Below are 23,926 nucleotides of genomic sequence, written 5' to 3'. Positions count from 1 at the left end.
TTAGGGTTGACTTGGTTGGTTGGCCCGTTAGTAAGGGTTGCAGGGGCGGCTGTGCAAGGCTCCTACCCATCCTGAGCCCTTTTACTACAAAGAGGCAACCCAAACGCGACTGCTTGGCTTGTGGGAGTGTTTGTCTAGGATTGAAAGCCTTCAACTCAATGGAGACGAGTTTGAGTAAACTCCAGGAGTAGGTGATGGACAGGGAGGCCTGGCATGCTGCAGTCCATTGGGTCGCAAATAGTCAGACACGACTGAGCAAGTGAACTGAACTGAAAGCCTTCAGACAATGATATGTGTCTTCAAAACATGAACCGGTCCCACTGACAGATCAAGAGAAGAAGAAAAGGGTGGATCTCTCCGGGGGGAGGGAACAGTTTATGCAACAGGCCAGGTAGACACCGGTGTGCTGTATTTGAGGAGCCAGAAAAGGATCCAACCTGAGAGCAGTATAGCAATCTACAATGAGGAGAAGCTGGTGGTGGCAAAGAGGAGGCAGGGAGAATGGCACCAGGCCTCAGACGTGGGACTGGGTTTTGAGCAGAGCCTTGGGGGTGCTCCAGGCCCACAGGGAGCTCAGCAGAGACCACACAGATGGTTCCAAGAAACACAGAAGAGCAGGAGCATGCTTCTTGCTGAGGAGTAATGGAAACATTTCAGAGAGTGGCTCCTTCAGTTTACAAGTGTGTCATGGGCTTTTGTTGATCTTCTCCTTCAACTACCTTAAAAGGAAAAAAAAAAAAATGCATGTAGTCCATCTTGACTTTAGGAACATCTCAGAAGAAGACAGAGAAAGAAGGCAAAATAAATGGTACTGTGTTTAGACAGGACAGCAAGAAAACCTTGGGTCCTTAGGAGCGTTTGGCTGGTTTCATAGAGATTTAGCTGCTGATATTGATTGGCTCCTCCACAAAGATTAAACAGTATTTGCTTAGTAAAAACAAAAACAAAAGATGCAAACAAACAAACAAACCAAAAAAACCCTTTTTAAAAAATAAATGGAGTGGAAAAACTCTTTAATTCCGAAGAAAGATACAAATTTTTTTTTTCTTTTCAATTAAGAAATTGCAGGACAAGCTTTAGGATCTAATTGCAAATCTAATTTTGGTGAATCTTGTGCCTCTGTAAGCATTTCAAGCATCATCTTCCCAGCACTCTCCCCCAAGACAGCAGTGAAATGGGAAGACTGGTGTAATTATTTCCATTATACTGAGGAGGAAATGAAGCCTGGGAATGGTCAGGAACTTGCCTAAGCTCCTTTCAGTTTATTGAGAAGCAGAAATTGCCATCTATGGGGTTGCACAGAGTCGGACACGACTGAAGTGACTTAGCAGCAGCAGCAGTGTTTAGTAAAAGGACAGATAATTAAAAGGTTTGCAAGATGGGAACAGAAAAAGGTCCACAGTGAGCTATTTTGTCTAACTGTATGCCTTGGTTTGGGGATCCGTGAAAGTAAAGTCTAAGGCAGAAATTTGGGTGCAGGGAGTTTCTTAAGGGGCTGCTCCCAGGAAGCAGAGGTGAAGGAGCTGGGTAAGTGATGCAGAAAGGAAACACCAAGGTAAGGCTGCTGTGGTTGGCAATGGTGGTTCATGCCCCCAGCATCTTTGAGAAGCAGGCAGATGCCAGCTGCTATCATCTGTGAGAGCGACAGGAGGCTGGAGCTGGTGTGAGCCTGGTGGGCTCCTGGGTATCAAAGAAGGGCCTGAGTGTGAGACACAGAGCCTTGAGGGGGACACTGCTGGCAGGAAGTAATAAGGACCGAGGGGGAGATGCTCTGAACTGAGCACCTCCATGCCCTACATTAGTGAAGACCCCAGTGATCTCTGCCCTCTTGTTTGTCTGATATGCTGCTGGTTACAAGGAATCCTAGACTGTGTCGTCTATGAATCAGAAGGATAGAACATATTGTTCTTTCATCCACGTGTTCAGGATGGAAGATGCATAGTAATCCAACGGAGGGTAGCAAGTGAACCAGAGCTGGGCTGAACATTTCTAGTCATCGACTCATTTACTCAACAGATGGACTGAAGCCTACTGTTCACCAAACACTGTGCTGAGCCCCAGGGGTACAGCAGGGAAGGAAATGTTACCAAATCAGGTCTGGCTGCTCGCCACTCGAAAATCAGAGAGATGTGGGTAGAAAGGAAAGTTGCTTTTAATCCAAATGTCGGCAATCTGGGGAGACGGTGGACTTAGTGTCCCTCAAAAACCACCTCCGAAGATGCTGTTCAGTCGTGATCATTTTCAAAAGGAAAGGGGAGTCACCTCAGTTAATCATGGAGATGGGAGTCAGAGTCATCACCATCTCCCACTGTGTGCAGGCTTGTGTACAGGCTTGTGTGCAGGCTTGTGTGCAGGCTTGTGTGCAGGCTTGTTGACTTCTTGTTTTGCTGCTATTTCGTTCACAGTTTATTCTCGAGATTACTGAAGGGGAAACCGGGAAAGAGATCTGGTCATCTGTTAACTACTTGGTCTTCACTTCTACTTCTTTGATCTATGGAGAAAGCCAACAGATTAGGCAAGGAACTGTGTGATCAAAAGATTTGAAAGGTGGGCTTGGGCCAGAGATGAGTAGAATATGGGGGGTACCCGGTTTAAAGTTAGGGACAGGGCAAAGTGCCCCCCCCCCGCCCCGTAGAGAGCACTTCTCTGCCAAAAGCTGCTTTCTGTCTTCATGGAAATGGTTCTTTCCAAGTGTTCTTCTGGGTGTCCTGGTGAGTGTGCTCTGGTTTGAAGACTATCCTTGAACTCACAGGTATAGGAAGTCAGGTGCGGTAATTCCTTGTCAAATGGACTGAGGTGCTCAGCTACTGTGCAGGTTAAAGTCATCCAGGAAGGACAAAGAGGTCTGCAGGATGTAAACATCTTCATCCAGAGAAGTGAATTTCTAGAGGCAGATAGGAGGCCAGCAAATCTCAAGCCTTCCTGATAGATAAAGGGTTAGTTCTTGTCTGATCACGTATCTTTACATCCCATAGATCAGGTACTGTTTATACCCTAATATCCTTGTGAAGCCCAAAGAGTCAGACACGACCGAGTACACATCACCAACCTACTCAGGGAAGATCCCCTGGAGGAGGAAATGGCAACGCAATCCACTATTCTTGCCTGAAAATTTCCATGGAGAGAGAAGCCTGTCGGGCTACAGTCCAAAGAGTCAGACACAACTGAGCACGCATCACACCCTTATGAAAAAAAAATGTACCTTCTGCAGGAAGGAAGTATCTGTACTCTGCAAAGACATTATGTGTTTTCCTGGGGGTGTGTCAATCTACTGAAAAATTAATACTATCAGCTTACACATTTAAGTTACTGACTATCAATCATCCCACTCAGCATAAATGCCAGAGGCTGATTTACATTCTTGTTCCTGACATGAGCTCTGGATGTAACATTTATCAGGCAATAGAAAAATAACTGTAGGAGAGAGAAATGGGAGGTTATTCTAGGGGTGTCCTTTAGTGGGCACCACTTGACAATTTCCAGCCTTCACACCACAAGGAGTTGCCCTCCTAAACCCAAAGCCCCTGGAGAGCTAGGTGTTAGTGTGAAACCAGGTCAGAGAGTCATTTCTACAAATTCTCATGCATTCCTTGAAAGGTGAATCATTGCCCATTTTAGCAGGTTCCCAGACCAGGCAGCTGTTTGTGAGAGGAGGCATCATCTTGCTCTTATTCAAGCTGAGACACAGGCACAGAGTCAACAAAAGACAGTGCCAACCTAGGAATGCACTCTGCATGCTCAGCCCCTGGGGACAACCAGCACCACTTAGCCACCTGCAGAAATGCAGCCATCCCACCTTCTGATTGGAGGCTACCCCACAGGGTCATCGGGGCTTCCTTTCCTGAAGACTTTTAGAAGACTGATTTGAATTAGGACTTCCCTGAAGGTCCAGGAGTTAAGCCTTCACCTTCCAAGGCAGGGGGTATGGGTTCGATCCCTGGTTAGGAAGCTGGGATCCCACCTGCATCACGGCCAAAATAACAAAACAGAAACAGTGTCGTAACAAATTCAACAAAGACTTTTAAAACGTCCACACTAAAAAGAAAAAAAAAATTTTTTTTCAAAAGGACTTCCCAATGTCCATCTTCTAGTTGGAACCCTTTTCCAGGAGGAGTGGTACCTGAGCCAGCCCCAGACCCTTTCCCAAAGGGCTGGGGTTAATTGACACCACGCAGGCCTACCTTCTCAAGCCCAAGTGTGCGGCCACACTAGCCCATGCAGCGGGGAGTAGGGTGGAGGAGACAAGCCTAGAGGGAGGCTGGGGAGACCCTCAAGAGACAAAGAGATTCAGGAGGAGGGAGGGCCTTGCTGGAACAGCTGCCACTCTTCTCCTGCCAGCGCCAAGGCTGCGGTCACTCTGCATAGGATCCATGTGCCTTAACTACAGGGGTGGCGTTTTGTGAGAGGAGGTGCCATCTCGCTTTCGCTCAGACTAAGATGCAGGACAGGGTAGCAGCCAAATATGCCAGGCTAGGAACGGAACACACGCAGCATGCATGCCCAGTCTGGAATCACCAACCACTACACTAAGTGAAGAGAGACAAAAGAGCCTCCTGATGAGGGTGAAAGAGGAGAGTGGAAAAGAAGGCATAGAACTCAGCATTCAAAACACTAAGATCACGGCATCCGGTCCCATCACCTCATGGCAAATAAATGGGCACAAAATAGAAGCAGTGGCAGGTTTTATTTTCTTGGGCTCCAAAATCACTGCGGACAGTGACTGCAGCCTTGAAATTAGAAGGTGCTTGTTCCTTGGAAGAAGAGCTATGACAAACTTAGCATATTAAAAAACAGACACAACTTTGCCAACAATGGTCCCTATATTCAAAGCTATGGTTTTTCCAGTAATCATGTATAGATGTGAGATTGCGCCACAAAGAAGGCTGAGAGTTGAAGAATTGATGCTTTCGAACTGTGGTGCTGAAGAAGACTCTTGAGAGTCCCTTGGACACCAAGGAGATCAAACCAGTCAATCCTAAAGGAAGTCAACCCTGAATACTCATTGGAAGGATTGATGCTGAAGCTCCAATACTTTGGCCACCTGATTTGAGGACCTGGATCACTGGAAAAGATCTTGATGCTGGGAAAGATTGAAGGCAGGAGGAGAGGGAAACAACAGAGGATAAGATGGTTGTATGACAACACTGACTCAATGGACATGAGTTTGAGCAAGCTCTGGGATATGGTGATGGACAGGGAGGCCTGGCGTGCTGCAGTCTATGGGGTTGCAAACAGTCAGACACGATTGAGTGACTGAAAAACACCACCACCAAGAGGTGGCCCAGAGCTACCAGCTCGGCTAGATTTTTAAGAAAAGGCTGAAATTGAGATTTTTACAAGACTTACATATTGGTCACTAGTTTAAATGAAAATAGTGGCTGGGGTTTGTGGAGATGAGTTTATGACTTCTGATTTGACTCAGCTCTGTTAAATTTTTCTTTCTTTTCCTTTCCACCTCCCCACCCCAATCCCAAAGAACTAGCACATACAACCTAGGCCTCTAAGATCCTATCAGTAACTCGAAAACAAGAGGCATCTTTGTTTGAACTTAAGAGTCTGATTCAATCTTTTCAAAGCATTTAACTCAATTATAGCTTAAGCCAGTCCCCAAAACATTGTCAGTGGGAAATATGATCTCTAAGATATGTATATCATATTTAAGATCTCTAAGAGGAGTTGAGGTTACCAAGATCACTTTTAAGGTGATTTGTATTAACCTTTTGGGGAAACAAGTAACATTGTCTTCAAGCAATTTAAATAAAGGCACTTTTGTCTTCTAAAGTTGCTTGTAACTCCTACTGTCTACCAATCTGCTAAAGGAAAGGCTATATTATATATTTCTATATACATATATATATATAAAGAAATATATGTGTGTGTGTATATATATATATATATATATATATATATATATCTTTTCTGTCCTAGAAAAGCTCAATAAAATGCCTTTGCTGCTTAGTCACTTCAGTTGTGTCTCTTTATGATTCCATGGACCGCACCGCAGCCTGCCAGGTTGCGGTTCTAGGATTCTCTAGGCAAGAATACTGGAATGGGTTGCCATGCCCTCCTCCAGGGGATCTTCCCCAACCAGGGATCGAACCCGGGTCTCCTGCATTGCAGGCAGATTCTTTACTGCTGAACCAGCAGGGAAGCCCTGATAAGATGCTACATGTTGCTTTTGCATGATTCTTCTCTCCTGGCAAGCATCAGTTCAGTTCAGTTCAGTTGCTCAGTCGGGTCCGACTCTTTGCGACCCCATGAATTGCAGCACTCCAGGCCTCCCTGTCCACCACCAACTCCTGGAGTTCACTCAGATTCATGTCCATCGAGTCAGTGATGCCATCCAGCCATCTCATCCTCGGTCTTCCCCTTCTCCTCCTGCCCCCAATCCCTCCAAGCATCAGAGTCTTTTCCAATGAGTCAACTCTTCACATGAGGTGGCCAAAGTACTGGAGTTTCAGCTTTAGCACCATTCCTTCCAAAGAAATCCCAGGGTTGATCTCCTTCAGAATGGACTGGTTGGACAGGAAGGAAAAGTGGTCCTCTGGGGTCAGGAGATTAGGTGAGGGGCCTCTCCCAGAGTCGGGGTTCCTGGCACCAAAAATGACTGAGAGAAAAGGACAGAGAGAGGAATGGCTCCCAAAATGGGCTGACAAAGGAAAGGGACTTGGGATATTGGGTGTCGAGGTGAGGTGCAGATGGGGGAAGGGAAGTAGCATTAGTTGTGGGGATGGAGAAGAGGAAAGAACTCAGCTGGCAGTGGTGTGAGTGTAAGTGGGGGTCCAGTGGAGGAAGAGGATTTGATTTGTTCCTTGACTTTGCTTCTCAAGGGTATCACCATTTGAAACGGGTACATAGGGTCATCCCCATGAGAGACGTTAGGGCTCTTTCAATTGCATGTGATAGAAGAGCAATGGAAATGGGCCTAAGATGCAAAGGAATGCCTTAACTACTGCAACGGAAACTCAAGGAGTGAGTGGGACATCAGGTATAGCTGGATCTGGGTGCGGGTCATGGAGAACCTATCTTCATGACTTGTCTCTGATTTTCTTTGAAGTTGCTTCATGGTGGGCGGGTTCTCAATGTGTTTTATCAGAGATGAGCCTTAGTAGTGCTAGACCTTCATTTGACCAAATTAACACCAAGAGAGGAGAGATCCTTTCCCTAGTAACTCCAAGAAAGCATTTGGATTGACCACGATTTTTCAAATTTGACCTGTGTCAAGGAAAAACACATTGTTTTCCTTTACCTTCCTACGACATACTTCTGACACCTTTCTGCCATCAAAACTTAGGCTGTGGGTTTGCTTTTTTAATGAGGACTTTTGCATTAACTGTACTTTGAAATGTCAAGATGGCTCTAACTGTGGATCAGGGTACAGGAGGGCCTGAAGAAAGACGTCATTTGAGAGTCTTGGGAAGGATAAAAGCACAGTCCTGAGTGGCATGGTTGGTCATCCTGTCTTCTCCACTCTCCTGCTGATTTCTCATCTCCTGACCCTGAACCTGACCAAGGGTAAATTCAGTTTTAGAAGCTAGGGACATGACTTTGCATCATCTCCATGGAGACATCTTGAAAAACTGTGTTGAAAAATTCCTGGAATTAGATACCCTAGAGCAGGGAGGTCTGTCTTTACCTGTGCTTTAGAACAAGCTGATCCACAGGTGAGCTCGAGGCTAAGGTGGTTTGGGATGATCAACAGGCGGTATGGGTGCCATGTTAGTTTTCAGCCAAAAGCTATAGTCCAGGAAGTCTAGAGAGAATACTGGCTGGGCTAGAGTTCCCTGGGGCAAATGGACATAACTTGGGGTCCCCAAGCAGGATAGTCTATTGCTGAGCATCCCCCAAAGACACCCACTCCTTGTATGCACTGGGCTGCACCTAAATGCCTGCAGGAGAGCCAGCCCATAGCTAGAGCTCCTCATCACACACTCCCCTGTCCCAATCCAGCAGTTCAGGTGCAGGCAGCCCAATCAGGGAACTAGGGACTCTTCAGTGTGCCCCCAAGTTCTTGCTTCCCTTTTCCTACAGAAATTTCTCTACCAACAGTCAACACCAATGCCATCTTGGATGTTCTAGCTCAGTAAGGAGCTTCTTGATGAAGGTGAAAGATACTTTATTTTCTTGGGCTCTAAAATCAGTGGGGATGGTGACTGCAGATATGAAATTAAAAGATGCTTGCTCCTTGGAAGAAAAGCTATGACCAACCTAGACAGCACCGAAGAATTGATGCTTTTGAAATGTGGTGCTGGAGAAGACTCTTGAGAGTCCCTTGGACTGCAAGGAGATGAAACCAGTCAATATTAAAGGAAATCAATCCTGGATATTCATTTGAAGATCTGATGCTGAAATTGAAGCTCCAATACTTCGGCCACCTGATGTGAAGAGCTGACTCATTGGAAAAGACCCTGATGCTGGGAAAGATTAAAGGCAGGTGGAGAAGGGGATGACAGAGGGTGAGATGGTTGGATGGCATCACCGACTTGATGGACGTGAGTTTGAGCAAACTCCAGGAGGTGGTAATGGACAGGGAAGCCTGGCGTGCTGCAGTTCATGGGGTCACAAAGAGTTGGACAAGACTGAACGACTGAACACCTGGCACCTCACTTGTCACCCTTGTCCCAGCCCTGGGTGGTAAATAAGAGCCCTCAGGTGAGTACAGCCCAGACATCATGTGGAACAGAGGTACCTCCCTGATGATCCCAGTAGAGCCGCAAAATCTTGAGAGATAATAATATGGTTGTTGCTTTAAGCCAAGTTTTGGGGTGGCTTGTTATATAGCAATAAGCAACCCAAACAGGTGTTTGACAGTTCCAAACCTATATCCTCACAGGATTGACTCAGGCCAAGTGTCCATCCATGAACTGGTATGATGGTGGCCAAGGAAGGTGCTGACCAGCCAGATCTGGGTCACACATCCAGCCCTGGAACTGGAAGGCAGTCAGCTCTGCCTGTTAACCCAGACAGAGAGCAGGGAAGTGCCTTTTCCAAGGAAGACCAAAGTGTGGTTATCAGAAGAAGGGCAATGGACCAGGGAAGAGCAGATCCAAGCAATAGTCAGCTACAGCTGGATGTCCGGGGACCCCAGCAGAGGCAGGCAACCGCTGGACTGGGAATCCTGAGGGCGTTTATGTAACCATAGCGACGTCTACCCTTGTGTGGATTACAGGAGATAATTTTAGGTAAACCATTACATCCAGTGCCCAACACACGGTAAATGGGCATCTATGGATGGCTATTATTATTTTATTTCTGTTAGTGCTATTGAGCCTGGAAGGCTGCAGTCCATGGGATTGCTGAGGGTCGGACACGACTGAGCGACTTCACTTTCACTTTTCACTTTCATGCATTGGAGAAGGAAATGGCAACCCACTCCAGTGTTCTTGCCTGGAGAATCCCAGGGATGGGGGAGCCTGGTGGGCTGCTGTCTATGGGGTCGCACAGAGTCAGACACGACTGAAGTGATTTAGCAGCAGCAGCAGTGCTATTGAACAGTATCTATATCATATGAATTGATATTCCTGTCTCTGAAGACACCAGCCTGAATTTGGTCCTAGCACAGACTATATTCACGCAGAAGTGCATTTGGCTCTATTTGAAGGACTCTCTCTGCTCTACGCGACCCAGTATTTAGAAGCAGAGAAGTGTAGTGCTTGTCTATTTGAAAGGTTGTCATCTTATTAACTCTTAGCCGCAGGGTTTGGACTCTGCTGTGGCTCCTTATTTAGGAGACAAATAACTCAGCCTGGCCTAGTCCTGTCTGGTTTCAAGGTTTCCATGGAGACGGCGGTCCAGACAGAGGTAGCTTCGGAAGACTCAGCACCTTCCCATGCAATTTGGAGACTGGCAGTCCTTGTTCTTGTGCATCTTCTGTGTTGAGGTGTGTGTGTGTGTGTGTGTGTGTGTGTGTGTGTGTGTGTGTGTGTGTGTGTGTGTATACAAATGCTTGTATGTTAGAGACGTGAAATTCTATATCCACAAGTGCACAAGTGATTGCCTCTTAAGAGACACATGCACTCCTGGAAATCACAATGGAAAGTCACCATCCGTGCCGTGGATGATGTAGGAGAAATCTCCAGGACAGCTGACCACAAATCCTCCTGTTAATGGAGTCCCTCTGCCGAAGGCTGGCTGGGCTACTGGGTAGCTGGTATTTCTTAATCTTTAACGTCAGAGGATAGACTGCATCACAGTTTCAGTTACGTGGATGTGAACAGCTTGGACAAGCACTTGGTCTTCCAGAGGCAAAGGTAGGAGCTGTGACTTTGGTCTCCTGGAGCCTGGATGCATGTGGTTTGGGAGCAGAGATGAGAGTCTGTGTGTCTCTGGGGCACCCACACCATCTCAGAGTCTGTGCCTCCTTCTTCACTTCACTCTCTTTACTGAGCATCTATTTGCTTTCTGGCCACTGAGCCACAAGCTGTTCAGTAAATGCAACTTTTTCCCTCCACCAGCTCACAGTCTACACCGGGAGGCTGACAGCAAACCAGGAATCAGAGCAAACAAGCTGCAAACGGTTACAGAGCCAGAGAATAGAGCTGCCTCCCTGTCTGAGGCTGGGAAAGTCTGGTGCATTTTGAAGAGACCCGTCAAACTCCCCATTTTTCTTCAAATATGCAGGGAGTGGGGCATGTGACTTTTCATAGACCCTACCCCTCCTCAGAGTTGCTGGCCACACAGTCCCTCATCCTGGCCTGGCCTCTATCTTCCCCACTGTGGTTTAGCACCTGAAGCCCACCATGCTCCCACTTCTTTCCCCAACCTAGATTGGAGCTGTCTCCTGATACGTGTGGCCCTTAAAATCTGCTAATGTAGGAGGGGACTTGCGATCTGGTTCCTGAGTGAGGTGGACTTGTCAGCTGGAGAGATGGGAAGAGCTCTGTAAAGAGAGGAAAGGGAATATGCAGAGGACAGGGGTGGGTGAGATGGCATGGCCAGGATCAGTCCCAGGAGGCTTGGCAAGGGTGGCCCCAGGGGAGCTGGGACATGGCTTAGAACTGGATTGTGGAGCCTGTAGTCAGCCACATAACAAGCATTCACCCAGGATCTGCCAAGATAGCAGATGTGAACGATCTTTGATTTTAAAAGACCCCACCAATATCCATGCATTGCTACTGGATCACACACTCATCATTGAGATTGGGGGCTGTAGGGGGCAAGACTCTGATCTTAGACCCCTTCCCTTCTGGAATTCTGCTCATCTCACACCATTAATGACTCCAAAATTGGTGTCTATGTCGAGACTGCTCCCCTGAACTCAGACTGTCCACTGAGCATGGGGACATTCCCACTTAGGAGTTACCTGGGTGTCTCAGACTCAGCCAGCTGAGCCCTGACCTTGCCTCACCCCCCGCCTCTCCCACAGCTTTCCCTACAACAGGTCAGTGGAGAGTCCATCCTTCTGGTTGCTCTGGCTAAAAGTCCTGGGGTCATACAACCTGATTCCCTCTTTCTCTCTCACCCTCAGACCACCCCCAAGTGCACCTCATTGGTGCTTCTTTTCCAAACAATTCCAGATCTGATGGACAAATATCATTTCATGTCTAGCCACGTCTGCTATAGACTTCTCTTGCTACTTCTGCTCCACCTCCATCTATTTCTCAATCCAAACAGCCAGAGCAATTCTTTTCAAACCCAAGTCACACCACATCATTCTTCCACAAGGCCCTCAGTGGCTCCATCTTTGCAAAGATGGAGTAAAGATCAATATCCTTACTGTGACCCACAGCGGTTGCCAACCCCAGCAGCTGGAGCTGAAAATACACAATTTGGTCCTAACCAAACTATAGGTCCAAACAGACACTTTGGTCCTATAGTGGTTCCCAAGCCTAACCAGGCCCCAGGATCACCTGGAGTGATCATTCCCAACATGACTCTGGGGACCAGTCCCAAACCTGCATATCCATGAGAAGTTCCTTGATGGGGATGTTCTGCTGGTATCAGGGCCAGGGCTAGAGTGAGGCACCTAGGGTGTAAATTTGCAGGAAACAGTCACTTTGAGGTGCTAATTCAATACTGACATGGATTTGAAAATGAGCACCTCCTTAAATTCCTGTGGCCCCCAGCACCTCATTGGCCTCACCCTCGCCCCAGCCCTGGGTGGTAAGCTTCCTGTTTTTATGCATCTGCTTTCATGCATGCTAAGTCGTTCAGTTGTGTCTGACTCCGCAATCCCAAGGACCATAGCCCTCCAGACTCCTCTGTCCATGGGATTCTCCAGGCAAGAATACTGGAGTGGGCTGCCATACCCTTCTCAGGGGATCTTCCTGACCCAGGGATCAAACCTGCATCTTTTACGTCTCCTGCAGTTTAGAGGAGAAAACAAGCAGGTTCTTTACCACTAGTGCCACCTGAATCCCAGAGATGCCCTTTCAACTTCCTGTGCCCTCCATCCTGACCTAAAGCAAGTACTCAAACTGCAGACTAGCCCTGCAATTGGATTCACTTCGGATCAACCATATTCTGTTGGGAGGAAGAGGATTGTTCAGAGGTGGCTGTGTGGGTGTTTCAGGGGACCTCACTACCCTTGCGCTGGTAGAGGTTAGACCCTAAGTTTTCATCCGCTCATGTTACTGACTGGTTGATAGGAGAAGAAGGGAGGGAAAAACCAGCCAGCTCAGAGGACCGATTTAGTCTTGTTAAACACACCGGAAGAGCAGAGTGTGGGAGTGATCAGCTCCCCGCTGTTTGTGGTTGTAAAGGTGCCTGCTTGCTAACGTGCAGAGAAGTTACTCTGCGCCTGCTCTGCAGGATAAATAATAAGACGGTTTCTTGTATCTTACAGGCTGTGGGGGGCGGGGGGAGGAGAGGGTGGAATTCTGAAGGAGATGAAAAACATTGTCTGAAAAAGTGAATTTCAGCTTCTTCTGGTTTTTCACATCTTATTTGAGGGATCTTATTGTTGCTAGTGGTAAAGAATCTGCCTGCCAATGCAGGAGACACGAGAGATGTGGGTTGGATTCCCAGGTTAGGAAGATCCCGTGGAGTAGGAAATGGCAACCCATGCTGATATTCTTGCCTGGAAAATTCTATGGACAGAGGAGCCTGGTGGCCTACCATCCATGGAGCCACAAAGAGTCAGACAGGACTGAGCGACTGATCACACACACACACCAGACGGACCCTCATGCCCTTCCATTTTCTAGCATTTTATTTAAGAAATGCTACAGTTCGTCAGAAGTCTGCCTGGACCAGGAGACTGGCAGTTTTCATGATTTAGGAGGTGAGATGGTTCGTCTTCATCAGCCAGCTACTTAATTAAACGCTGACCTAGGTGTTTCTGGAAAGTGGATGTGGTTCACATCTATACTCAGATGACCGCAAATAAAGGAGATAATTGCCCTCAGTAAGGGCAGGGGTTGCTCATCCAATCAGCAGGAGGCCTGAAGAACGAACACTGAGGCTTCCCGAAGAGGAAGAAATTCCATCTCCGGACTGACAGCAACTCCTGCCTGCGCTTCTGGCCTGCCGGCCCAGTGAAACTCACACTTACTAGCCCCCGTGATCACATGCTCTAACTTCTTAAAATAAATCTCTTCATGTACTTGATTTTATTTCCTCGGAGAACCCTGGCTGATACTGGATGCCTTTATATTCCTTTTTTTTTTTTTTTTTTTTGCTTTAAATAGATGAAAGGCAAGAATCTGAAAGCCAAGTGACTCCAACACAGCACACGCGTGCACCTCACACGCTATGAGGTTGGAAAAAGAAGCCTGTGGGCCAGAGAGAGCTGGAAAACAGGGACGCTAGCCTTTATTATTTTTTTAGCTTTATTTAATGGGCAGAGGGGCGCAGCCGTTTCATCTGTCGAGGCCCTGCTCTCACCTCTGTCTTCTGTTCTCTGACCTCTACCTCATCCTGGTCCTCAAATGATACCTGACCTAGTCTCTGCAGACTCCTCCTTCCTCTGGCCTGGACTATTGAGATGGCTTCTTCCTACTCCTCTTTTTTTTTTTTTTTTTGCCACGTTGTCATTCTCTCTCGGAGAAGGCAATGGCACCCCACTCCAGTACTCTTGCCTGGAAAATCCCATGGAGGGAGGAGCTGGTTCTGCAGTCCCTGGAGTCGCTGCGAGTTGGACACGACTGAGCAGCTTCTCTTTCACTTTTCACTTTCATCATTGGAGAAGGAAATGGCAACCCACTCCAACGTTCTTGCCTGGAGAATCCCAGGGACAGGGGAGCCTGGTGGGCTGCCATCTATGGGGTTGCACAGAGTTGGACAGGACTGAAGAGACTTAGCAGCAGCACTCTTTCTCTAAACGTCTCCACTCCTTGATTTAGGCTCCCAGGGTCTTTTCTCTGCATCTTCTCTCTGTTTCCCTTCACCTGCCCCAGAAACGTCCACTGAACATCCATTTGCTAGGTGACCTTGTCACTCAGTTTGAACCACTTCCTAAATCGTGATGCTTCTGAAGCCTTGTCTCCATCCTAGAATCCTCCCCGCTTCTTCAAAATCATCCAACCAACTGCACACTGGACTTGTCCACCCAAGTCCCCCCTGAATCTCAGACTTGGCATATTTATGGTAGACCCATCATTCCCTACCCTGTGCTCTTGATCACGGCTGGCAGAGTTTCCATCCAGAGCTGGCACCTCCCCTAGCAACAAGTCAGTCATTCTGTTCACACCCAATTTCCTTAAGAGCAATGTAAATGCTTTGACTTTATTGAAGTGACGCAGTTAGATTCCTCTGAGACATGATCATTATTCTTGGTACGTGATTTCTATAATGGGATAAGCGGCTGTCTCTGCCCCTAGATGATACCTGAAAGAAGCAATATGTGCACCTGTGTTTTTAATCAAACTGGAAAAGGATAACCAGGGGCAATCTAGAGGCATAGGAAATGTGCTAATGTGCCTCCGGTAAGTTCATGGTGGCGGGCAGCTGGGTTGCATCCACGTGAGTGAATGACAGGATGACTGGAGACGGCCTCCGCTGGCAGTGCAGTGATTAAGAGTCTGTCGGCTGAAGCAGGGGACCCCGTTCTTTCCCTAGTCTGGGAAGATTCCACGCGCTCTGGGGTAACTAAGCCCGTATACCACAACTGCTGAGCACCAGCTCTAGAGCCCGAGATTCACAACGGGAGAAGGCATCGCACTGAGAAGACGGAGCAACACAACAAAGAGGAGCCCCTGCTCGCCGCCACTAGAGAAAGTCCACACAAACCCTGAAGACCCAGCACAGCCAAAAGTGAGTGAATGGATGAATTTGAAAAAGACCGGTGGAGAACAGAACTCAGAGGGGCTCCAGGCCTTCACAAGGACATGACCTTTGTCCTAATTACAGTGGGAAACCATTGGACAGTTCTGGAAGGGTTGTGAGATGATCAGACTGAAGTTTTGGACAATTTGAGCTCCGCATGGGACAGGTGTGGATGCAGCCAGAATGGAGCCCAGACTCCAGGCCCTGATTCAGTTGGTCTTGGTATGCGGGAGGCACCAGGGAGATGTAAAATTCCTCACGTGATGCTGGTTTGGAGCCACGCTTCTCGAGGTGAAACCACAGAAGCATGACCTCCCCTAGCCTAAGACTGCATCCCCAGAGCTTCTCACTCCCGCACCAGTCCAGGGCCAGGCTTCAGCACCAGTTTACAGCTCCAGCAGATTCTGCTCCAAGACATTGAAAGAGGCCCTTCAGCTACGCTGTGTCTACAGAGGGAAGCGTCACCGTGTGGATGGCCATTTATAACTGCAACCTGGATGGTTTTGCTTTTAGTTTATTTCAACTTCAGTGAAGTGACTCAGCCACTCAAGAATGGGTTTATCAAGGTGTCTGGCTCCGATGGATCATTCTGCACCACCCTCCCCACCACCCCAAATTCTATCCCTGTTTAACTCCAGGTCCAAGTTGAGTGTTAGAATGATAATTCAAAGCAAACAAAATCGTTTATGTCATAGATAACCACATTGAAGATCCAAAAGAAAGATAATGTGAAATTCTCTTCTTCATTGGGTACAATTTTTAATGAAAGTGGTCAGCCCTTGAGAGACCTGGGTTATCAGAAACATGCCTTCAGTAAGCTTCTGAGTAAGGGCTTGGCTGTTGCAGCGATGTGCCACACACAAGGAACACAGCATGGAAAGACAAGTCTGGCTCAGTGGATTTGTGAGTGACTGGCGGTGTTATTTGTTTCTACAGTGAAATCTGTATGCCTGGCTCCAGCCCATCCACAGCCTCCTAGACCACATGCCAGCCCAGCTTCTTTAGATTTTTCCTGTGAACAGCAGTTTGGATGAAGAACTAGATGGATATGTTCAAAACTAACTCCTTGGAAAAATTGAAGTAATAAATACAACGCATGGGGGATTGATCTGAGGATGAAAGGATCAGAGCAACTGTGATGTGACTGAGCCTTTGCTGTCTGTCCTCCAGGAGGACTGGCTGCCTGGTGACGAACACCATCACTGCTGACCCTCACCTCAGTTCAATCCCCTGTGTTGTGGGGAGGATTCAACAGGGGGCTCCCCTTCAGATGGGATCTCATTCCCTTCTCCAAGCTTGGAGGACCAGCAGGAGCTACTTTTCCAATGAAATCACCTACAGCTGCTGGAGAATTGTTTGCCTTGAACAGAAACTATTTCATTGAACTGGACAGTGAACTGGCACAAATATCTGGGAAGGAGAAAATTTAGAAATACCACATCAGATCTAGATGGTGGAGGTCAACTCTTCTTCATCCCTCACTCTAAAGTTGGACACATATCTGGAAAAAGGTGACCATATGGTTCTCCTGAAGGTCAGGATATCATGACATGCATGAGGAGACTGGTTCATGTTCAGCTGGATGAATAGTATAAGTAGTACTTTTCCATAAGACCTGACCTCTGGTCCAAAAGCTTTGGAAATATCAATAAACATGTTGAATTGAGGAGGAAGTTGGGTTGTAAATCACTTCAATGATATTTGGATAATGTTCACCAAGAGATGCATATATCTGAGCTCCATGCCAAACCCTTGCAACCTAATTTTATCAATAGAAGGTAAAAACCCCCCAAAGCTGTTCACTGGGAGAAGCTCTATCACTTCCAGATCAGTAAGTGTCTGGTGACCCAGGGCTGCCTAAGTCAGGAAGGAGGCCTAGGAGTGCTTAAGGGGTGTGGCTATGGTGACCCGAGTCTGATCTGAATTTATAATGAAGAGCATGGATTGGTTTTAAATAATCTCCCTTGCCTGGACATGTCAGAAACACGTTCATCAGGAGGCTCATGAAGTGTCATGGGTCAGGAGGGGCCCAGCAACTGAAGCTGGGAAGAATAATTGGCTATACCAGTGGACGGTGACTGAGAGTGGTTGATCTCCTGAGCCACAAAGGCTGTGTTGCTCTGTTGGCGTCTCCTGACAACGGTGGCATTTGGAGGGTTAACGTGGACACTGTGGCTGGAATGGTGATCCATCACACCTGTCCTCCTTGGACAGAGGTGTCTGAGAAGATTAGTGGAGGCACAGCAGATACACTGGGGACTGGAGCGCAGAGGGACCACCAGGAGGTGAAGAAGTAGGCTTCACCAAGACGTGAAGGTCACTTCTGAGCTGCTGTTAAGGAACTTTTTTGCTTATGACAGAAAACCAGAATACAACTGTAACTCGATAAAGAGTCAAGTTTGTAGAGAAGGACAAAACCCAGGAAATTGACATGCTTATTCAAATCTATTTATGCTTCTTTATTTAAATCCATTTTAATAATGGAAGGGCATTTATCTGATCAGAAATTGTTATGATTTCCTTTCTTAGAAGACTTCATAGGAGACATTTTTTCACTTCTGTTATCATGTTCTAAATAGATAATTTTAAACAGATTGCATCCACATTACCTTCAACTCCAGAGGGCATCGTTTATAAGATTATATTTAAGAGGCAGTTAACTATTATAAATTATTCAATGAATTATAGGACTATCTACATTTAAAGGATCCTTTTTGTTACTAAAATAGTCCCTCAGTCATGTCCTACTCTTTGCGACCCCATGGACTGTAGCCCACCTGGCTCCGCTGTCCATGGAATTTTCCAGGCAAGAATACTGGAGTGGGTAGCCTTTCCCTTCTCTGGGGGATCTTCCCAACCCAGGGATTGAACCTGGGTTGCCTGCCTTGCAGGCAGATTCTTTACTGGCTGAGCCACCAGGGAAGTGTTTTTTATTACTAAAAAATAATAGTATGGAACTAGGTGAAATTTCCTGCATTATATTAAGTCCTCCAAAACCTGAGACCCTGTTACAGCCCTGCAAGAAAAATTCCTGCAGGGACTTCCCTGGTGGTCCAGTGGTTAAGAATCCGCCTGCCAGGGCAGGGGACATGGGTTCAATCCCTGGCCTGGGATGATCCCACATGCCATGGGCCACCTAAGCCCGAGGGCCCTAGAGCCCGTGGTCTGCAAGAGAAGCTGCTGCAATGAGCAGCCCACTCCCCACAACAATAGTAGCCCCCACTCGCCATGACTAGAGAAAGCCCACACAAAGCAATGAAGATGCAGAGCAACCAAAAGTAAATTAATAATTTTTTTATGAAAAAAAGAAAGATTCCTGTAGCCTGAGCTTCTTCAGCCCAGCAGCCACAGAAAACGTGCTCTTCACCGAGGCAACCCGGTTCTCCTTCAGGCTGCTCTGATGTTGGAAAATTCTTCCTTATTTCAAAGACCAAATCTTCTCCATGGGTTCAGCCTTGCCCTCTTCACAGAGCACGCATTCCAGTTCTTTTAACAGCCCCACCCATGAGCTGGTGTCAGGGACCTCTGTTTCCTTCCCTTTAATCTTCTTTTTCTTTAATATATTATGCAGGCACGCAAGAGTATAAAAGTAAGATGAAGGGCAAATAAGCCAGACCTCCAGGCTCTGGAACCCTCCCCCAAGAAACAGTCATGTTACCGCTTCCTATCTTTACAAGAGAATTCTATGCATTTGCAAAGTATACACATTATTTTTTTAGGCAAAAGTATTACATCACTATTCTGCACCTTGCTTTTCTTGAACCTAACCTAATAATAAATTTTGGAGATGATTTCACATCAGAATTTAAAGCCCACCTGACTCTTTTAAAACCACATTTCATTAAACCAGTCCCCTGTTGATGGACACTAGGCAGCTTCCAATCTTTTGCCACTGCAAGCGAAATAACCATGAATATCCTTGCAATGCATATTCCTCTTCGTGCAGGTTATCTGTGTGATAAGTTTAGAGCAATGCAATTGCTCGATTGTCAGATATGTGCATTTAAAATGTTAATGCACATTGCCAAATTGCCACCCAATGAAGCGGCACCAGTTTGCTCTCCACCAGCAAGGTCAGTGAGTGCCTGCTGTCTCTCATGGTTAGATGAGCCAGTTTGTAATGCTGTCTTGGAACTGTCTTTCCCTGAACTGAACCCACTGTTTCTGTGTGACCCAATGACCTCAGTGAATGTAAAACGCCCTCTCTCAGGCGAGTTACTCTACTTGTCATTTAAAAAAAACAACACTTCAACACCAAAGCTGCCATTGTGGCCAGGGCCACATCAATGTCATTTAGTCATTAAGCTCTGTTCTGCAGTGTAGCTGCTGCCAAGTTCCTCCTTTTGGGGGCCTGGGCTTTTGGATTTTTGTATGCAAGCTGCAGAAGTTTCCACTTACCTGCGTATTGTTTTCTTTTTGCTGGTGTAACCAGTTACACAAATTTGGCACTTTAAATCAACACAGTCTCAAAATGAGTCTCAATGGGCTAAAGTCGAGATGTCAGGACTGCGTTCTTTCTGGATGCCCTAGGGAAGAACCCACTCGCCTTCTCCAGCTCCCAGAGGCTGCCTGCCTCCCAGGGCTCCTTCCTCCACTCAAAGCCAGCAGCTCAGCCTCTTCAGTCTCTCTCTGGGTCTGACCCCTGCTTCCTTTGTCCTTTCTTGACTCTCCCGCTTCTGTCTTCTTTCCATCTTTTAAGGACCCTGTGATTACATTAGGCTTGTCTAAGTAATCCAGGATAATATTCCTGTCTTAAGATCCCCAACTCAATTATATCTGCAAAGTCGCTTATGCCACATAATGTAACATATTCAAGGGCTCCAGGGATTATCTTTAGGGAGCCATTATTCTCAGACACTGATCTGCATTAAATACCATCTTGTAGAGGTTAATTGCTTCAAAGACTGTTTGGACATAAATGGGCTTTGAGGGAGGGGCTGGCTATCCTCCCTTCTACAGAGATTTTAAACTAAGTACCAACCAGTATGTGATGTTGAGCTGAGTATCCTTGGAGCTAGAGTGAAGAAGACCAAACAGCTAACAGGTGGATGGGTGCTTTGCAGTTTATAAAGAGCACTTACATCCATTACCACAGGCATTTCTGCTTGCCGCTGTCGGATGAGGAATCTGCCTGAAGTCACACGGCAGGCACTTGTCAGCAAGAGTCTTTAAGCTGCAAAGCTGTAGCTCCTCCCATCCCAGCTGCACCAAAGTCATGCCACCAGCCCACATGGAGTTTCCAATGAAAGTCCTGAGAACTTTGTTCCTCTGTGGGTTTCCAGAGCTGCCTGTTCCCATAAAAGACCAATTTGATCTCCTTTTACCAGTAAAGATTTACTTAAATACCATCTACTTTAAAAAATTACTTTACTTTAAAGATTTACTTTGCTGGTAAAGGTCTCCTTTTATTGATTTATAGAGCTTGTTCTTACACCTTAACTCCCCAGAACTCAGCCTTGTCGGCTGAGCAGTTCTGGCCTGGAATGGTGTTACCACATCTGTGATGGCACCAGGGAGATGGGGACCCAAAAGGATTGGGACCACGACCAAGGGCACAGGGGACTCAAACCCACAGGTCGCCTCTCACTGAGCCACTCTGTCTCTTCCAGAGAGACAACCCTGGAAAGCTAGCAATTCGCAAACTCCCCAGTAACCTGACCTTCACTTCAGAGGACATCGTGGAGTGCTCGGAAACTGGAGGCTGAGTAGGCAGCCAGGAAATTGAAAGACACTTGTTCCTCAGAAGACAAGCTATGATAAAGGGAGGCGGTGGATTAAAAACCAAAGACATTACTTTGCCAGCAAAGGTCGGTATATTCAAAGCTACGGTTTTTCCAGTAGTCAGGTATGGATATGAGAGTTGGACCATAAAGAAGGCTGAGCACTGAAGAACTGATGCCTTCAAACTGTGGTGTGGGAGAAGAGTCTTGAGAGTCTCTTGGACAGCAAGGAGATCCAACCAGTCCATCCTAAAAGAAATCAATCCTGAATATTCATTAGAAGGACTGATGCTGAGGCTGAAGCTCCAATACTTTGGCCACTTGATGCAAAAAAACTGGCTCACTGGAGAAGACCCTGATGCTAGGAAAGACTGAGGGCAGGGGGAAAAGGGAGCGACAGAGGATGAGATGGTTGGCTGACATCACTGACTCAGTGGACATGCGTTTGAGCAAACCTCAGAAGATAGTGAAGGACAGGGAAGCCTGGGGCGCTGCAGTCCATGGGGTAGCAGAGTTGGACACGACTTACTGAACAACAAGGAAACTGACATTCATGGAGTCCCTACTATGTGCCAGCACTTCCCAGAGAGAGCTCATTTACTCTTTCTAACAGTTTGGGTGTTCTTATCACCGTTTTACTGATGGTGGCTCTGAGATGTTAAAAGCCCCAAAGATGGCAATGAGTGGATTCCGTACCAGGTCATTCTGATTCCAAAGTCCATGACTTTTCCTCTTTCCCATGCTGGAGGACAAGCTAAGCAGGATTCCAGGTTAAAAAAAAAAAAAAATCTAGCACCTGCTTTATGACAATCCAGAGCCCTCAAATGCCCTGGTTAGCTTTGCAGCTGATTAGACGAAAGTGAGTGCAGCTGACAGGAGAGGCAGGGAGGGAGAGTGCAGGCCAAGTGTTCCCTGGCTTGTGTCCAGTGACCTGCAGCCCTGGCAGCAGGTCCCAGAACCCTCTCCCGGCCAAGAGGAGAGAGAGGAGGTCCAGGGGTGGGGGGGAAAGTCACAGACAATCAATCAACAGGTAAAGTTACCAAACACTAGCTTGAGAGCTAGAGGCTTGCCCAGAACAGTTCTCAGGACTTGCTCTGATCACCATTTGAGCTAAGCTTCATTTCCATTTTTCCTTCAATTTAGACCCCATCTGCTGCTCTGTTTGCCTAGGCCCACCACTAGAGACACAGGCATGCAATTATCCAACTCCTACGCGTTTTTCTTGTTCTCTTTCTCTTTGAGTTTAATTTCCATCAGAGGCTCTGCCTTGAGCTTGCTTAAAAACCTGCAATTACGAGAAGGCAGCTAATGAGACCAGGAGCAAACTTCTGTACTGTGCAGCTATTTTTTTTTTTAATGAGATAAATAGGGAAAATGTCAGAGAGAGGGATTTCTATGTTGCTCCCGATGACTGAAAGGGTCCCCAGGGTTTCAAATAAACAGGCTGCAATTAGCATATGTAGGGGTTCAGTTCATTTGCTCAGTCGTGTCTGACTCTTTGAGACCCCATGAATCGCAGCACGCCAGGCCTCCCTGTCCATCACCAACTCCTGGAGTTCACCCAAACTCATGCCCATCGAGTCGGTGATGCCATCCAGCCATCTCATCCTTTGTCATCCCCTTCTCCTCCTGCCCCCAATCCCTCCCAGCATCAGGGTCTTTTCCAATCAGTCAACTCTTCACATGAGGCGGCCCAAGTGGAGTTTCAGCTTCAGCATCAGTCCTTTCAATGAACATCCAGGACTGATCTCCTTTAGAATGGACTGGTTGGATCTCCTTGCAATCCAAGGGACTCTCAGGAGTCTTCTCCAACACCACAGTTCAAAAGCATCAATTCTTTGGTGCTCAGCTTTCTTCACAGTCCAACTCTCACATCCATACATGACTACAGGAAAAACCATAGCCTTGACTGGGCGGACCTTTGTTGGCAAAGTAATGTCTCTGCTTTTTAATATGCTGTCTAGGTTGGTCATATGTAGGGGTTAGAGGGTGGTAATTCTCGCCCCTGGAGTCCTTGGGCTTCTTGACCTTACCCGAGATGTAACTGGAAAGGTCAGTTACATAACTGGCTCTTGACTGGCTGAAGATCCACTGGCCAGGTCATGGTCAACAGATAAACGCCCAGAAAGGTCACTGCCTGTGGCAGCAAGGCTCTGACCTTGGCCACACAGCTGTGTTTCCGAGAGCGGCTTGTTTTCCTCACGCACATTATGGGGTAATGACTGGGACTGTGGAAACTGCAAACAGCGTGCGTCATAATGAGTATTTTGATTTGGAATGCAGCTTTCTGAGCAGCTCCCGGTGTCTGTGGAAACTCAAGAGGTGACAGAAAAAAAATATCCATCTTGAAAGCGCCTCTCACACAGTATAGCTGATAATGGAAAATCAATTGCAGGAGCATTTATTTAGTGCCTACTGTGTACCTGGCTCTGGGCTGAGCGCTTGGCCTATAGAAATGAGTAAGATGCAACCGCTGACCTTCTTTGGACCTAACAGAGAGAATCGGAGAGCTAAAATGGTGCTTTACCGAAGGAAGTTCCCTTGCCATCCCCTCCCTTGCCCCGCATCCCTTAGGTCTAGATTTTCCCAACGAAAAGGAAAGGTTGGGTCAAGGCTTATGGTTCTCCTTGAACTAGCACCTGTTTGAGGTCCATTCTCCCTCCCCAAGGGAAGAACATTCTCCTGCCCTCCCATCTGCCCACCATACCACAAGAGCCCAGTGCAAGGTGCAGAGGTCCCCGCCCAGCCCCTTCCAGGGCACAGCAGGGAATGGCTCAGGGCTATGGTTCCTGATCCTGGCTACACACTGGAGGGCCTGGGTTGCTTAGCAACAGGGCAGACACTGGGCCCTGGGCAGAGGTTCTGATGTGCAGGTTTGGGACTGGTCCCGGAAGTTGTGTTTTGAAGGATTGCTGCAGGGGATTCTGGCGCCTGGTCAGGCTTGGGAGCCACTAACCAAGGACAAGAGTAGTGTTTCGTCACCTCCAGCTGGTAGTGTGGTC

General features: G+C 47.2%; 1 pseudogene; it reads left to right on the top strand.

Annotated features, from left to right (window-relative positions):
- Positions 1 to 14,853: 14,853 nt before the first annotated feature.
- Positions 14,854 to 16,209, top strand: LOC101103611 (polypeptide N-acetylgalactosaminyltransferase 11-like; annotated as a pseudogene).
- The last annotated feature ends 7,717 nt before the right edge of the window (positions 16,210 to 23,926 follow it).

The sequence above is a fragment of the Ovis aries genome, chromosome 22, assembly GCF_016772045.2.
Source record: "Ovis aries strain OAR_USU_Benz2616 breed Rambouillet chromosome 22, ARS-UI_Ramb_v3.0, whole genome shotgun sequence".
Taxonomy (NCBI): domain Eukaryota; kingdom Metazoa; phylum Chordata; class Mammalia; order Artiodactyla; family Bovidae; genus Ovis; species Ovis aries.
The sequence above is the reverse complement of the archived record's forward strand: the minus strand, read 5'-3'. Positions and strand labels throughout refer to the sequence as shown.